General features: G+C 43.9%; 1 protein-coding gene across 2 annotated transcripts in view; it reads right to left on the reverse strand.

Moving 5' to 3' along the window:
- ANK2 (ankyrin 2) overlaps positions 1 to 18,731 on the reverse strand; it is a 274,320-nt gene that overhangs the window by 250,295 nt on the left and 5,294 nt on the right. Inside the window, exon 1 of one of the 2 annotated variants that reach the window (XM_058023868.1) lies at positions 3,552 to 3,698. The exons of the other annotated variant lie outside the window; for it this stretch is intronic. The gene's annotated coding sequence lies outside the window, so the exon portion shown is untranslated. Of the gene's footprint in view, positions 1 to 3,551; positions 3,699 to 18,731 lie in introns of those variants that run through there. 2 annotated transcript variants of the gene reach the window in all.

Consider the following 18,731-nt stretch of genomic DNA (forward strand, 5'->3'; position numbering starts at 1 on the left):
GCAGCCTCTGACCAGTTGCTATACATCATCATCCATTTAGGATGGCTAACACAATTAAAACTGCTGTACCAGAGTTTAGGAACTTTGTTCTGTGTAGTTAAACGAGCCTTGATGAAGTTGTTCATGGAACACAAATATTCGGCATCCAAGACGAAAGATCCCAGTATCTTGTTGGTTTATTCTAAGGTAGGGCTGAGGTTGTGAAGCTTAAAATCTAAGTTTGTATATAGGTGTTAATTTGAAGGATCAGAGTTTACATAATTTAAGATGTCCAGACTCTTTACACTTGGCCTAGCATTCCCAATGAATGGGACTGCGCCACTTTCAGGAGTTAAATCTTCCAAAGTGAAATACACAAATAATTTTGGACTGCCATCAGCAGCAGTTGCTGCAGGAGAGGTTTCCATGCCGTTATCCCCAGCACATGGGAATTACATATTTAAGCCCTCATCAGAGCCTGCATTATCTTGTCATTGTCAGTACACAACGAACGTCAATGTTGCGTTTAACAACCGCAACAGTCTCAGAACACTAGGTTGGAATTGACAATGAGCAAAGGCTTTTCTCATAGTTGCCCCACAGGATTTATTGCCAAAATTAAAACATAGGCATGTAAGTATATTATAGTATGAAGTACATACACAGGCTGACTTACAGACCCAGGTATTGTGTAGTTATGTACGAGGCACACACTGTTCAGATGTGCTGCTTGATATTGTATTTTGATTTATATGATCCCCTCACAAATGGATCTAACCCAATAATCTTCACACACCCTGTGAAAAAGCAGTCGGTACCACCCTACTCTACTGAAACATTTAATGACTTGCCCCAGGTCACACAGGAAATCTGTGGAGGCAAAGCAGGGAATGGCTCTCCTGGGATCTCTGAAATCCCATCTCAATATTCCGGCCACACTGCCACCCGTCCTCAGCCGTACTTAATACGACTAAATTACTGATGGCAACAAATAGCAGAATCTGACTTTCAGATGAGCTGATTCGTACAATGAGTCAATCCATAACTTTTGTCTCCTCCAGACACTTAGATCGATGGGCTGTATGCCCAGCACGTTATAATAACCCTGAAAAGCTTTTGGCTCAGCCTGCAAACACATTAGCATTAACTTAAATCTGCTGCTTTGTTTACTATACAAGATATCTGCTCGTGCTCTATGCCCGAGAGACACCAATTAAAGAGACCCAAATACAGAGCTTGCAGAGCAGTGCAAGACTAGAGCTACCCATGAACACAAAATTTACTAAACTTTAAATGGCATTTATTCCTCCAAAGCATTATGATCTGACAGCCACATTTTTCTTTTCTAGTCATGGACTTGTCATGATTTACATTCAGAACCTTCCCCAAAAAGCGATTCAGAGAGCTTTGGGAACTGGCTCCCGTCCCACTGCTTCCGAAATGGATTAACATGACTCCAGCCTTGGATCCACAAGACTACAAATTACAGTGAAGCCACCCCTGATTTAAGCTGTTGGAGAGCACAACAGAATACTGCTTTCAGCTCTTTAAACCCATTCATTACAGAGTCCACAGGGTCATATAGGTACCAGAGTAAATCACTCCATGGGAGAGGACATGACCAGTCACAAGAGGCTTTTCTTATTTCCTCAGAGGTACCAATGTAGCAGGGCCAGGAGGGGTCTAATTACTCTGAGAACACCCAAGAAGCATTGGAAGTGATAATTTATTGACCATATCAGTGTAGCTTAGTGCAGAGAATGAAAAGACAAGTCAAGGATTGTGTCCACACCACTGAAATGCCCACAGTTTGCCACGGTAGGCAGAATGATGCAAGCCAACCAAATAATCTGGCAAAACCCTAAACAAGATTTATAATAGAACCATACTTAGCTTTTTACTGGGTTTTAGCAAAATAACAGAAAGGTAAGACTTGATTTTCCTATTTAAACATTTAGAAACAATTTTGGGAATGGGAGAGCCTGCTGAAATCTAGAGTCCCTAATTATCCAGATGGGCAGTTGGGAAGCTGATCCAAAAATCTATCCAGGTCAGCAGAGTGTTTTTTATCAATCACAGCAGCCATCAGGTGAAGTCCTGGAACACCAGTGCTAACCTGACTAGTACCAGTACTAGCCTAGCCTTTAACTCAAGCAATAACCAGCCTCCAGTGCCAGCCTCTGCATGGCTCTGCCCTTCTGTGAGCACAGACTCTGGAAGTAACATCGATGCACAATGCACCAAAGTCAAACAGAAAGGCAGAAGAACTTATTAAAAGTGTTTCCTTGCTCTTCCACACCAGCCCACTCTCCCATCTTGTGCTACCAAAAAAAAGGAAAGGATTTGGAGTGAAAAGTGCAACAGATTCACACACACATTTTCCAGCAGCTACAACATCCTACTCTCCAGTAACACCTCCTCAAAGCTCAAGCCCGCTTTGCAGAAAAATGAAGAAAGCAAACAGCAACAGGGGAATTTCACAGACACGACCCCATCCATGTACAGTGACTCATGGCTGCTGAAGCATGTTCTTAGGATGGATTGTCCCTCCTCAACACCCTAACAAAAACAAAAATAGAGGAACATAACTAAGAGTAAAATGGGAAAGATTAATTAACATCTCTGGTATCACCTTTTTTCCTCATCTGTACAAAATGATAGGAAGGTGGGAAGAAATAGGTTAAATCAATCTGTCTTTTCAAGAGGTGACACACCCAAGGGCCTTAGTCTAGGCTCCATCCTTGGCTCCTGCACAGTCACAATCTGTGCACTGCTGCCAATGGAGCCTGGAAATCCTTTGGTGGAGGAGCAGACATGAACAGCTTCTACATTCAGATGTTTAGTATCAGAAACGCTCACTAGTGTTGCTTGATAATATCATGAGAGAAAATTAAATAGGAAACAAGGATTTAGCATGCATGTCTGATAGTCAGGCTTCTCAAGGAGAAAGAAAGGGAAGGGAGAAAACCTCAGGAACTGGGGACATTTGCCTTCCCCTGAGCCCTCATTCATTCCAAGGCAAGAACCAGAAACCCTGACCATCTCCTCTAGCAATCCCCTCCCATAACATTGAAGGGAATTTTTTTCTGGACAGCTCTTTACAGAGGATACAGAAAAAATTGACCAATCTCCCTCTGCTGTTTCTCACCTGATGACTGCAGAAAGGCAGAGTTTGCACAGCTGAGGCAAGCCCCCCTTCCATGCAGCTCTTCCACAGATGCAGCAAGAGCACCTGTGCCTACCAGCGCTACCCGGCTGTAGGATGGCACAGACAATTCTCTCTGCACCCAGCAATACGAACGGGGGCTTCCCAGCCCATCCCCTCTTCTGCCTGACATGTTATTTTGGCAAAAGGCAGACTTCCTGCTTCTGATGGAAAACACAAATTTCGATAATCTCTGCCTGATATTTACATTTTCACAGTTCCATACGCGGGACAAGCTCTGCGGTTGCCATCGACAAACACCGATGGGAAACAGAAAACCCACAAAACCCCACCACCCAAACCACAGGCACGAAACACGACACCCTCGCACGGGCTCTTGGATGGCCATGGACCCCGGGTGACTTACGGGTGTATTCCTCCCTCGGCTCCGCGTCCCTGCGAGCCGCCCGTCCGAGCGCCGGTGCTGCCGCAAGCCGCGGGCGCTGCCGGCCGCCCCCCGCCCGTGACAGCGCCGAGCAGGGAGCCTCCCTGTCCCCTCCCTCGGTACGTCCGAGCCCGCTCACGCCAGATCTGGCACAGGAGCACGCAGGACGGCACGGAGCCCGCTGCTGCCCCCGCCGGGCGGCGGCCACGGGCGGGACCAGCCGCCCACTCTAGAGCGGCGGGGCGGAGGCTCCCGGCCCTCCGCGGCTCCCGGGGAGGCGGCCCCGGCCCCGCGCCGCCCCTCCGCCCGCGGCGGGGGAGGAACCTGCGTGGGCACCCTCCGCGCTCGGCTCTCAGCGGGGCGGCATGGGGAGCCAGACTGCGCACACACAGCGCTGTGCTCGCTCTCCCGCTTCCCCCAGGAATGGACAGAGGGGATATCTGGGACTGGCCAGTCATGGACAAACCAAGCACCGAGCTGTGCCTGGAAAAGGGGAAACTAAGCAAAGCAGCTGCTTCAAGACAGCTTTGCTGAGCCACACTGGGGGCAGCAAACAGTGCTAATTGTGCTTTACTGCTGCATGATCATATACTTCTGGGAGTACAGCTATGCTCAAATAATCATAGCATCACCAAATGGCTTGGGTTGGAAGGGATCTTATAGATCATCTCCTTTCAGCACCCCTGACAAGGGCAAGGACAGCTGTCACTGGACCAGGCTTCCCCAAGCCCTGTCCAACCTGGCCTTGGACACTGCCAGGGATGGGGCAGCCACAGCTTCTCTGGGAAGCAACCTGGTCCTGCCTCTAGCTCCACCCAGGGCCACACCACCCTCACAGACAATAATTTCTTCCTAATATCCAGCATAAGTCTGGCCTCTCTCTGCTCACTCCATGCCAACATGACAAGTCTCTCTCCATCTCTCTTGGAGCTCCTTTAGGTACTGGAAGGTCTCCCCAGATCTCCTCATGGCTGATCAACCTGTTTGAGGTGCAAAGCTGTAGTGAGAAATTAAGTCTGAGCCAGTACTCCAAGAGACATCCAAAGGCAAAATCCTGGAAAAGGAGAGACTGAGAGAACTAGGGACAGAAAGAAAGGCATGTCATGGCACAGGGCTGGCAGAGAGCAAGCAGCATGTCAGCACCTCAGGGAGATGCAGCACAACACAGACCCCTGCTGCAACAGCTCCATGTGCTGACTCATGTGGTCTGACATGTTCAGCTGCATGAGGACAGTGGCACTCAAAATACCAGCTGGTTCCAAGATCACAGCTAACACCTCATTCTCCTCCTATTCTACCATGTCTACTTAGACATGGAACAGACCAAGTGTCATGCTTTTACAATATTAGGGCTTCCTCAGTGCAGTAAGGGGAACCTACAAAGAAGGGCACCAGGTATTTTCCATAGCTGTGCTCTGTGCTAAAAAAAGCTCAATAATTAAGCATATAAAAATCTTATAGTGCAAACACATTGAAGCCTCAATTGTTTCAGCCACGTAAGGTTTGATAATTTTAGTAAGAAAATATTAACCCACACATCAAGAAGAAACACAAGATAGTCTTTGATGTGCTACAAAAAATCAGGAGATCAGGGTTAAAGAGAACAGGAAATATGGAGAAATGCAAAAATAGAAAGAAGCCATTCTGTGAAGCTGTACACAGCTCTTGTCAGTGCTGTCTGGAACCAACACTGAGAGATTCAACAGTTCCCAATACTCCCATTAAAACTGTAAATGAAGTTTAAAAAAATAAAATCCAGCAACACTACCTTAACAGATCTTTTTCTGTACATTCCCTCCCCCTTCAAATTAATTACATTATGTTTTCACATCTGACATAAAATGACTAATGTGACCTACAAGATCATTCTGAGACCAAAGCAAGCAGTGGCTGTATGCACAGCCTGATGGGGCTGGCCATTCTGAACCCTGCAGCACAAAACACACACCAAGTGCAACACCAAGGAACTCAGGAATGATGAAAGCTAGGAAATTGCTGCATTGAAATATGTGGCATGAAACGTTCATTTGTTTTTCTCCATTCCTCCTTCTCTCATTTTCCAGATACATCTCAGTTGTTTCATTCATAGCAAATGCAATCAATATTGCTTTTAGCTCCAACTGCATAAAGAGTGCAGCATAATACTGCACCCACTTCAAATCTAACCCCTTCTGGAATTACATAGGAGCAAATCCCAAGTGCAAAAGAAACTCTGGAGCAGGCCCAGCACAGCCAAAGAGGAGAGATTTTACTAAGGAAATACACCTATATACACATGCATTGGAGCTTTGGGAAGGAGGAGGAGAGCAGCAATATTTCAGTGCTGCTTAGTAAATTGGGTGTCAAAGCAGCTCTTAGAGGGAACAGGTCATTTCACTAATGAAAGCTGTTCTTCCATGTTTCATTTTCTGACATTTGAGCAGTCCAGTTGCCTTGCCACAGGCATAACAGAACTGAGCTCAAGCCAGAGGCTGATCACTTGTGACTCAGCTCAAATTAAAAATCCACAATAAAAAGCTAAAGTGACACCTTACTGCCCAAAGATGCATCCATATCCACTGAGCTTCAGAATGCCTTGTCCAATATGGAGTTAAACTGTCTTTCTTACCTAGCTAACAAAAAGGAGTGGCCAAAACAGCTCCTTGTTCTGCTGTTTCATGACAGGTTTTCTCCTGCTTGGAATGTTTCACCGTTAAATAAGTTGTCTGCACAGCAACAGGCTACTGAAGAAAAATATTCTCTCCAGCATCGATCTCTTCAGATCGAAGTTCACAAAGGCCAGCTGTGAGAAAAGCCCTTTGTGGACCATCTCCTAAACCACTGAAGGAAGGACAATTGACACCTTCCAGGCAGAGCCAAGTGCAATTAGCCCAGGGCTACAGCACAGCTTTGGATGACTGGAGACCAGAGCCTTGTGTGTTTCAAAGGCAACATGGTACATTTGGGGGGTTTTAAATTGCACTTTCCATGACAGTTACTTCACAAAGGCAAGGGCAGCAGTGAGCCAGGAGATGCTTCCCAAAAGGAACTGCTCCTGAAGGGATGGACCAGAAATTCTACAGAAGCAGATCCATATTCCTCCCAGGGGAGGCTCCACCTGCAGGGAGGACTAGATAACATCTACCCACAGATTTGGGTCTCCACCTTAGCGATCTATCACTAACCCCAAAGCAAATCCCACAGAATCACTTTGACCAAGGAATGGGAAAGGCAAAGAAAAAGGAGAGTGCTTATGTACTTCTGCTTCTAAAATCCACCAGTTTTGAATGGAAACCCATCAGGAAACCTCACACAGCCAAATTAGCAAGTGAAGGATGCTGGGGAGTCATTTTTTGCTTCAAAGGATTACTTCAAACAATTGCTCTACACTCTATCAATTTGTTTTTCCACTGTTTTTTGCTTTCCCCTTCCTTCCCCTCAAAGCCTTACTGGTAAAGGAATCTAACTTCATTTAGAGAGCAGGCAAAAGGAAGCTCTCTGGTATTGGTTCATTTCCAGCATTATGTCTTCCTAATTACATTTCTGTGCATTTCTGTTCAGCATTAGGGCCACAAGTGAAGGAGGTGTCTCCTGCAGTTCAGCCACCAACATGAGCTAACCTAAGTCTTTTTCCAAAGCTCTCAGCAGGAACAAGCAGCTTTCCAACAAACCTAGCAATTCCCTGCAGAGCTTGAACCACAACAGGGAGATCCATCAGCATTCCCAGAGATCACCACACTGTAATCCTTACACCAGCACAGATCCACAGACTGCATCTACTCTACAGTATCCAGAAAAACTTAGATTCTGATTTTTCCCCCAAGACAAACTGTAGTCTCATCACATCAATTCATCCTATGGCCTGTGGAAATCAGAGCTACAGTGTTCACTCGCTGAGATAAAATATGCTATAAAGCACAAACTTGGAAAAATCACATTTTCCCTAATTGAGTACAACTTTTCCTCAGGCTTTCACCTAACCACAAGGGATGCTTACTATCTTCTGGGATTAAACACACTGCAGAAGCCTTTGGAGTGCACCAAGAGCTACTTACTCTTGCTCATAGGCCATTCTCAAACAAAATTCATTGAAAATACTTTTCCCACTGCACCTGAGGGATAGCTGGGAAAAAGTGTGTTGAGGAAAATGAGGAGAGCCTGAAGTCAAAGACTAAGACACTGGCAGGAGGCAGTGTGAACAGGGAGGATTTTTATAGTGTCTCCTTCTCCCACTTGAAAATAAAAAGAGTTCAGTGTATTGAGATACACCCCCTCAACCTACAGATGAATCTGAACTTCTAAACAAAAGCTTCTTGTTAAACAGCAACAATTAGAAACAAAAACAACCTTTGCACATTATATATTTTAATGGAACTGTCCTTGACGTGCAGTATGAAGGCGAACTCGTTTCCTGACAGCCTGACTCAGTCTAATGGGCTTGGAGGCTGCAGTTTTTCCACTCCTCCTAATGACTTGTTGCAATGGAGATGAGTGCTCTGTGTACAGCAATGCCATCTTCTGGCACAGTTCCTGTGAGAAAGGCCACTTGCTGAATACCACTGGAAGAAAGCTCCTGTTTCAGGAAAACACAAGCTCAGACTCCACAATAAATCTGGAATATTTCCCTTTTCTGCTGCACTTGCTGTTGGGCTGTAATTGTCCAAGGGCATGGAGCGAGGCAGGGGGAGCACACACAGCAGGGCTCAAGTGTCTCCTAAAGGCCAAGTGCAGCACTGAGAGGGAGCATTTACAGGCTGGAAACAGGGATGAGCTCAAAGCCATCCATGGAGGAGTCTGGCAGGGAGGGCAAGAAGTCACCCAGAGCCAGCTCTGCATATCCCTGGGAAAATCAGCAAACACTTCACACATCAGACATTTTGACTTCTGTATTCCCAGGCAGAGAATCTATACTAAGCAACAGCAAAGATGGAAAACACATGCTCTATTTACACTGAGGAAATAAACTGGCTGGCAATCCATGACTTCCCCACCATTCTCACTTGCTCCTGAACAATCTCCATTTGGCCTATGAAGGTGGAGTAGGACAGCCTTAGGACAAGATTTCCCACTAAATTCAATACTTGTGCTTCTTTTTTTCCCCCCACAAAATTTGCAAGGTATGCATGTTACCAGTATGCATTGAGAGTACAGATTTTAGACTGAGAAAATCAGATCTTACATAGTTGTAGCCTGAAATAATACCTGAGAAGAAACAAAACTGAGGAATTGCTATCTGCTGTGTCATTTGATACCAAATGCCCTCCCTGGAAATCAGATACACTGCAGAGGTACTAACCTGGCAATCTCAGCCAAAACAGCCCATGCTCTGCTGCCTCTAAGATACCTACAGCAGTGAGGTGATGAGCAGACAATTTTTATTCTGCAACTCATCCCAAAAATCTCAAAAAAAAATACTTTGCACAGAACACACATAAAATACCAGTTTCATTTTCACTCATCCCATGAAAAAAATAATTAAAGGAATTGGGTTTTTTGACTGAAGTCAGCCACTTTTGTTCTCAGATATTTGCTCATTAAAAACTAACCCCTTCATACACATGTTTAATAAAAGAAGAGTACATTTAAAATGTTTACACTTTCATGTATGAGCAAGATATTTTGGGCTGCAATTTGTCAACAGTTGGACAAAGCTCAAAGTGTTCTGCTTTCATTTCCAATTGCTTTGATGCCTTCCATTGTTTTTTCTTTGCTTCTTTCCCACTGTCAGTTTTGTTTACCTCTCTCCTGTCTGTCTTTCAATTTCCCATAAAAGGGGCCTTCCCCAAGGTACAAAAATTATCCCCTTTTGCTGTTGCTCTAAGTTAAATGCAGTTTTCACAGAGGGCCCCCTCTGTGAAGAGTATTGCCTCACTCAATGCTTGTAATTTATCTCTTAACAAGTGGTTTGTGCAAAAAACAGTAACCAGAACACATTTATTTTAGAGAAAATTTTACCAGTTACTTTTTAAAGAAGAGTTTCATAGGTTTTGGACTTGAAAGCAGATAAGTTACAGATAGCACCAAAACAGTTTTCTGAGGCCTTCAAGTCCTAGATTTCTGTCTTATGCTTATGGTGAGCAAGTTAACTGGCTGTCACATCAAAGGCATCATTTTTTTAAAACCCTAACCTTTCCATCTGAGTTTCCAGTGCTGATGCTCACAAAACCCAGGTTTGTTTTAGTCTCAGTTTTAAAGACTATCAGAATCTGTCAGCATCTTGGCCTGGCATGACTCAAGGCTGTGCCCTGACAAAACACCTTCCAAACCACACTGCTAAAGCATTAGACGGAAATAAGAGGAAGAAATGCAGCTTTGGAGCCATCAAAATTGCTCTAGGAGATGCCCGAATTATTTGAACATTAAAGTTGCAACACAAGTGGCATCTTAGGAAAATGTGTATGGGAAATGTCTGTCTGCAGTGAATTCTTAGGTGACTAATGAAGAGAAAGCTCTGAGTAAAATGCTTCCCATAACAAGTTGTGTCTAGATGCTCTCATTCCCATGGATTCCCATTAGACCAAGGTCAACAGTACCAGATATGCTCCATTCTCTCAACAATTCTTGCTGGTTGATAATAATATAAAATTTCTGATAGTGTATCTCATCTTTGACAATTTTCAATGTGCCCAGAGGAAAATGCTTTGATCAAGCTTCTCTGCTGACATTTTGGCTGAAAGAAGGGACACATGTATGGAGGGCTGGCCTACAGCTCAAGTGCATTTTTCAAAAACTATTTTCATTTATCTGGTAGACCATTCTATGAAAACACAGCCAGCCAGGCACTTTCAAGAAAACAACCCTATTACTGGAAATATCTTTGGTTAAATAGAACTCAGCCTCTAGACACATTTACATAACAGCCACTAACACTGGCCCAACATACGTAGGAAATGGAACAAACAGGCAACCACAGTCACCCAAAACACGAGGCTGAAGAGCTGACACAGTCAGGTCTGAGTTTAAGGCCCTTTAAGCCAAGCATCCTGTTTATTTCTCCCACTGTGGGGGAGACCAGTCATTCAAAATAATATTGCTTGGGACTTGCTGCTGAAATTCTCAGTCACTGCCTGATTTTTCTTTTTAAGAGTAATTGAATGCTGAGGTTTTGCAATCATCAAGCAATACAGCCAATAGCACAGTTATGTCTAGAAAATACACAAAAGCTGTAGAATCAGCAATACCCCCAACAGTGCAATCAGTATGAAAATGGCGCTACTGACATTTTGGAAGCTGTATATTTATTTTTCTTAAAAAGCTATAAAAAACTAACTTAAAGCTGCCCCAGTATCTCAGTTATTGATGCATTAATACATGTGAAACCAGGATGAAAGGCTCATTTTTTTGATCTTACCTCTCCATCTCACCAGCAGCACCTTGAAGTTAACCACACTTCCAACACAACTGTGCCTGCAAGCAGTTGATAATCCAGCAGGGCAACTCCAGAAGTGAGGATACAAACTGTCATGCAGCTGTTTGAAAGCAAAACCTACACCCTTACCTCAGCTCCAGCAACTTTCTCTATGTGAGTGAACAGCAGGCTGCCTGACAAGCTTTTGCAGAGACATGGGAAATTCAGATCTGGTCTCCAATAGGTATAAATTCATCCTCTCACAAGATAAAAAAAAAATTATCAACAATGAAGAACACATTGCTAATTTTAAGATCTCAGTATCTAAGAGTTCTTAGCATACAGGTCTATTAACAGGTCCAAACTTTGCTGGCTTTGGCAAACATACAGTAAACAAAGACTTACAATACCCAACATATGAAAAAGCTTAAGAAATACAAACCAAATTGAATTAAAAAGCACTTAGGGCCAATGTAATAATTCTGCAGCTCAGTGACTGAACATGGTGGGCTTTTTCCTACTGGGTTATCTCTTCAGAGACTGCCCAGCTACACAAGCCAGGCAATCTTGCCCAGGGCTCTTGACCCAGTGCAGGTGTTTAACTACAGTCCTTCCTTTGCAAGGGCATTTAAAAACCTGAGGACAGCATGATACACAAACATGTTTGTACACAGGATAGCTGAAATGTGTACACTGTTCAAATGTTTGGCTAGTTCCATGACTCTTCTTCTCAAGTTCATGCATCTGGGTAAACACAAGCATTTCCCATGTCTGCTGGTGTCCAAATTCCTCATCAGCAATCCCAACAATGTAAATTTGGAGTCGGAAGTGAAATATTTGTCATATCTACTAACACACAACAGCAAAGTGTTTTTCTGGCAACACAGCCAAAGAGTGGGCTCTGATGGCAGCACCCAGGCTGGGGGTCTGTTTATTTTAATAGTTGTAGGGGTTTTCCCCTCATATTCAGGGTAACACCAACTGGTCTTTAACCCCTGCACTCAAAGTCAAGCAAACCCAAACAAGGCAGCTCTGTGGAGTCCACATTTGAGGTCACAGATGGTGTAGCTGTGACTCCACACCACGTTTCAGAGCTGGTTTGAGGCTGTTTTCTTTGGAACCAGAGCTCAATGCCAGCTGAGCAGGGCACTTGTCAGGTAAAACAGGATTACTGGATGTTCCCTCCTCAAGAAGGCAAGACATGAGTGCTCATGGCAGGGAATCATGACTGATGACAACTCATCTCAAAAACCTGAGACAGGCTTCTAAATTTTTTTTATTATTATTTTAAACTGACATAGATGCTGATCTGCCCTTTAAAAGCTGACTTGTGTTCTATCTCCTGTGGGTGACACAGACAAATAAAAAGCTGCCTAAATCAAGACAAAAGTAACTTTACCTGCAGCTTCCACTTAGAGAACAGAGGATACCCATCTTGCCCAATACCTTGTTTCAAACTGTTGTAGGCACCAGAGTAAAATTTTGACATGTGTTTTCCAGCTTCACAGCAGAAAAATTTCTCAGTCCAATGAGCAGTGTAATGTAACCAATGCATCAAGATGCAACAGTGCTTTCACTATTGCCAGAATCCTTAACAGAGATATTTAGTTACAAGCAAGAGATACAATTACACTTGCACAGGTTTTCCAACCACAGGAGGGATGGAAAATCAGCACAAAATGCCAAGAGCAAATCCTTGTCCAGTGTGTTCACGTTAGAAGAGAAGGATTTCTCCAAATGTGCACTGGTTTCTATATGCATGTTTATGTTCACCTAAACGTGCTACTTGTAGTGCATAAATTGTATAAATTATACATTAAATGTGTTCTGAGTGAAATACATAATCATTAACAGAATTAAAAAAGCAGGAGAAGTGTTACCTTTTATAATTATTTCGTGGCTTCCACTCGATCTTAAGTATAAAAAAGTCAATGGCTCAGCTGTCATAATCTATGTTACCATGGAAAGTGTTCTGCCATACATAATTCCATCTGCCTACAAACAGGGACCAAGAATACACATTTGTGTCATCTCTAAAGAAGATGATGTTATTTTTCACTCCTATATCAAAGAAAACACATCTATATTGGTAACTGCATTTAGGTCAGGGTTATTTTATGACAAGTACAGTCAATATACCAATTACAGATATCAAGAACTTAAGAAACATTCTAGAAACCACCCATACCTAGTAAGGAATTTTTACTGTATTTGATTTCTCAGTACTTACTTTTCATGCTCTAACCCTTTCAGTTTCCTACAATATGAAAATGTTTCTTCTGAATGTACCTACCTTAAGCCACTATTTTCCTATTTTTTGCTTCCAGTAAAGTGTGTCATGATGTGCTATTCTTGCTATCTCACTGGAAAAATAAAAGTCAGGAGGGGTCACCACAATTTCTTTACAAAGTCTATGATAGATATGCTGCCTAGTAGATCTTGAAAAACACATATTGCCACAGCAAAAGGACAGCATGGAAACCTTCAACTACCTTTCAACAAAAGGCAGTTTCTCTTTGGAATAAGACATGAAATAGCCTTTTTTTACAACACTGGACATTCTACAAGTGAGCAGCTGTGTCAAGTACAAAATAATTTCTCTTGGAAATGGTTGAACAAAGATAGCATATATTCTGCAACAATGAGCCACCAGGCACTTGCAGATTAATTCCTCAGGTTACATGTACAAGCCTTAGAAACCTTATTTAAAACCCATCTGAACTAAAAACCAAGATGATGGATATTGATACAGTATTACCTCTCCAACCCCTTACATGCATTCAGTTCACATCAAGACCTTGTGTTGCAACATCAACTCACTTACTCTAAATAATCCTTGGCAGTGAATTTCAGAAGTAGAACTTAACTGAAAAGCATTAAAAATCTGTTCTTTACACAGACCTGAAGTTGGCTGTCCCTAAGTGAATACAGATTTTGTTACTTCTGCAGAAGCAGCAAAGCCTAAATAAAGGATTTCAAGCTGTAGCTGAAACGAAGGTGACCAGCTCAAACCTTTGTTGAATAGCAGCAGGACTGGGCAGACAACTGCTTTATGCTCTGGGCTTGGTTTGTCATAGCAACACTGCTGGAGGGTTCACTAGGAGCTTGTTTTCACAAAACATGGCATTTCCAGGATTTCTGAGTGATAGATCATAATTAGGATCACGGTCATCATTACATTCTATTACTCACTTTTAAACAAAACAAAACCTACAATGTTGCTCAGCAATTTTCTCCAGTCTGCAAAACCTTGATGAAAAGGGGAAGAGAAATCACAGATGCAATACAGCCATACTCTGAGCGGGAATTGTTGCAGGGAAGAGAGGCAGACTGCACTTACACACCCCACAAAGCTCAGTGCCAAAGCCCCCACAGACACCACTCAAAGCTCCATGGGACAGCAGCAGTGGAGACAGGCTTTGCTGAGCTTCCCAATGCCCCAAAGGACAGCTCCTTAGAGAGGTTTGGATAACTTCCCTCTGCAGAACACAAAGAGGTGAGCAGCTGCCCTTCAGATGTGTGGGAGGCAGCTCCAGGTAAAGGTCTAGGTCTGTGTGCACCCTCCCAAACAGGCACAGCCAGAAGCAGGCTGACAGGTGCACAGAATACCAAACTAAGTTTAGTTGCAGCAAAGGCTGTGTCAGGTCACATGACAGATAATCAGAGCTCTCTTTCACCCCCAGCACCACTCTTGGAGATGCCAAGGTTTGCCCCTCACCTCTGCACTGAATCATCAGCAATCAGGTGTTTTTAAAAATACCATTGCAAAGGGTTTGTCAAGTGGTGAAGGGTTTCATCAAGGGAGCAGCAACAGCTTAGTTCAAACATGAGTGCCAAGAGCAGGGTTAGACTGGGGGATGAGAGGTCATCACTCATTAGCCCATGCTGAGTATGTCATTGATTAAGTAATTCCATGTTATAAAAATAGAGCACCAATTGATTTTCTGCAATGCCTGCACCTTGTACCAAATCTCACCACCACCACCTCCAAAACCTGTCACACAAAACACTTTGATATAGATTTCATACACATTTGCCTTACTAAATATAGACTCCCTTCTTCGAGCTGAACAAATAGAAGGGGAACTGGCAGCAACTGGAGCCAAAAGGAGTTTAGCAGAGGTAATTTTACTTCTATATATTTATACCCAACTCTTCTGGCTCCCTGCTTGCTCTGACTTACCCACCTGTCATTCTGACAACCATAAGGCTTCACCCTTTGTCATTTTAGTGTCACAGAAACTTAAGATCATCTGTTCTTCTCATTCTTTTTTTAAAATAAATAATTTTCTCCAATTGCATCCTTATAATAAAGAACTTAAAAATCAAGTTTCTTGTTTGGGGCTTCTGCTTGCTTCAGCAAGTGATCCATTGGGATGATTAAAATAAAGCCAAGGTTTGCTGAATATGAAATTCCCCCTCTAATGGTGAAGTGACACACATAACAGCTTACTATTCCTGTAACAGGAATGGGATGAGTGCTCAAATAGCAGGAGCCTGGGCTCCCGCTCCAAGCACCTTCCTAAACCATGCTGACTGTTTGCAAACAAATGCACATGAAATCTATCAACTCAAAACAGGCCATTGTGAAACTTACAGCCTCAAATTTGCACATTGCTTATGCAAGGCTCGCACCCAGCAGGTAGAAAGTCTATTATCCATCGCTTTCAGCACTCTGTGACCCCTGGGAACAGCCTGTTCTTGCCCTCAGTAAAGCCTGAAGAAGGTTGTGCTGACACTTGCTTGGCATAGGGGGTAAAAATAGGACTGCAATGGCATCTTTTCATCAATTATTGTCATCTGACAAATCATGTGTGCTCTTGGTCCCTGATAAAGAACCACAGTCAGAAAAATTCAAGCAAGATTAAGCAGCATCAGCTCTACATTCTGGTTTCCAGGTACATCGCAACAGTGTTCACACAAAAAAAAAAAGCTTAAAATTATTTGGAACATCCTCCTTGTCAAACACCAGCCAGCCAGGAGAGAACAGAAAATGCACACACCAAGACAACAAAGAGCCCAGCAGGGATGCCAGGTAAAGCATTTCCAGTGCAAGCCTCCAACTGTGACAGAAATAGCCTCATTAAAGGGCAGGTTCAGATACAAGGAGCTATTTATAAGCAATCTAAGACTAAATTATTAGTGACACGCTCCGGATCTAAAAATTCCCAGAGTTTGCAGTGTTACAGGAGCTGTACATGCAGCACGTGATGCCCCTGAGCACAAGCCCACAGGCTTTGGCTCCAGTGCACCGAGCAGCTGCTGCTCCCGGCAGGAACTAAAACTGCCCTGAACCGAGGCCAGGCTATTCACATCCAGCAAGCCCGAGTTTTCCAGTTCCCAGAGAGCTCCTGAGAGCCGCCACGAGAGGTGCACTGCTGGCCAAGGCCCGCCAGCTCCCGCCACCCTCGCCGGGCGCAGATCCGAGGGCAGGGCAGCCTCCATCGCCCGGTGCCGCCGCAGCCCGGAGCGTTCCGGGCCCAGCAGCAGCGGGGGCCGCGGGTCACTGACTGCTGGCAGCCGTCCCACACCCAGAGGAGAGGGAAAGCCAGATTTTGGGAAGATAGAACTACAAACAAAACCGTCTCTGAGTACACTCACAGAGCCTACAAAGGATACTTCAGAAGGGTTCTGCTCGTGGGATCCGAGAGCCGTTACTGGCTTGGATCACGTACCAAGCACTCCGCAATTAATAGCAAAGTTTATTTTTTCCCCTCAGAGTTGCATGTGTGGGAGCGCATTCAGGGAGAGGGGGCGGTTGTGCTGTTTTTAACTCAAACATTTTAGGTACAAGCTATTTGTGATGGTATGGAGGAGCTGTAAAACACTAACTGCCCTCAGTTGGCTATTTTCTGAATATACACATATAGATACACAAATAATCTAGAATTACTTTTTTTTTCCCCTTAAGAAAAACAGGAACCACAACATTTAGAAACAGTGCAGAAGATGAATGAGGTCTGGACACCCTCCATCTTTTCAGAGATAAGCTCATAAAACAACACTTCGCCCTCTGACCTACGATAAACTACAAGGGTATTTACAGCACCGTGTCACCCGCTCAAAGCCAGCCAGTGTGAATGCTTGAAATGCATTCCCATCCATCAGATGGCTGTAAGCATCCCATCAGCTTCAAGTTCTCCAGCAGGGCTTACAACTTATGCCAGGACCTCTCACAACTTTGGGAAGATTGACAGGACTTTTGGTTGCGCACCATTTCCTCACACACATGCTGCTTGTGGCAAAGCCTGTTTTCTACCCCTGAAACACGACCCTCAAACACCCAGATCATCTTAAATAAAGCTCAAATGAAGCAAGGGATGCATTTCATAAAGCTTCTCACCAGTTTTCAGCAAGCACAGCTTTAATGCTGAAGGAAACACACAATTGGTCAAAGCAGCACTCAAAGAGAACCTGCAGACAGGTCAGCAGTTTCATCTCCTGCAGCTGCACCTTCATTTGCACCAGCAGAGCCAAACCCAAAGCATTAATATGGCAAACACCCAACATTTTGTGTAGGGCAATGTTGCTGAATGAATCCTTGTTCATAAACAAAGATTCCTTTACTATAGGAAGTCTGAACTGCCCCATGATATCCTGTGCTCCTACTTCTCTTCAGGATCAGTCAAGTTCAGCAGATAAATCAAAATGCTTCCAGACCAGATGGCCAAACCAAGCAAAAAAAAAGACAAAGTAAATAACCAAACTGCATACGCAGAGACAACAAATAATACCCCTGAAACCTTTTTTCTGTCCAGGATTACTTCTGACGCTTGCAGTGAGCAAGGTGCAACTTTTGGTCCTGAAGCGCTTAAGAAGAAATTTTATCAGACCGTTTCAATCAGATGCACAATAGCAAACCTTGAGCTATCTGTGCATCAACAATGGATGTCGGATACAACCTGCTTCGCCCACCCAAGTTCTTAAATCTCCAGTGGGCAATGAACAACCATTTCTAGCTCACATTCCCCTCTCCTTTCCCTAAATGCTTTTATTTTTTGAATACAGTTACATCTTGAAGTCTGCATCCTGCTGGATACCACAGTTGTTTCTGTGTTCCCAGCTGACTCACCATGCCAGTAAGGACAATCAGGTACTTGAGAAAGAAGGATAAAAGGGAAAGGACAGACAGAACAGAACATATTGTGTTTTCCCAACTCAGTTAGTCAATTCCTTATTAACACTCAGCCAGAAGGATTCTACAACCCATTTCCCAGGCAGCGTTTACAGACAGAGAACAACCTCTTGTAGTTTCTGTAGCCCTCTGCAAAAACAACTTTGCAATAAATACTTCATAATAAGACACCAAATACAAGCACAGTATAACGTTCATTGAACAATAGGACTGCAAAAAGCCCTAGAGTAACTTCACAAAGGTCTCACCTCTACAGGCAACAATGCTACAGACATGAAGAGCAACAGGCTGTGTTTCCAGCAGACATGTGCAGCGTCCAGCACAGAAACGCTCACCAAGTATTTTGAGGCTTTTGGACAGTGTGGGCATTTTTGCATGTTTTCCAGCTTTTCATTTACTCAGAAGTACTACTCCTTCAATATTTAACAGCTTAATAAGCAAATCCTCTAGAACAGGAGGTGGGCAAGTCACTGCTTTTTGTCAAAGCAACCTTTGCTGCTTGTTCGCTCTCACACCCCAGTGCACCCCAATCAGCAGTGGCTGCAGCTTCACTACAGCTCCCACAACATGGCAGGCAGCCCCCTCCCTGCACGACATGGTGAGCAGCTCTCACCCTACACAACACGGTCAGCAGGCCCCTCCACCACAACCTAATGATGAACAGCCCCACTCCACACAAAAAATTATGGGAAGCCCCCTC

Source organism: Melospiza georgiana, chromosome 5 (assembly GCF_028018845.1).
Source record: "Melospiza georgiana isolate bMelGeo1 chromosome 5, bMelGeo1.pri, whole genome shotgun sequence".
In the NCBI taxonomy this organism is placed as follows: Eukaryota; Metazoa; Chordata; class Aves; order Passeriformes; family Passerellidae; genus Melospiza; species Melospiza georgiana.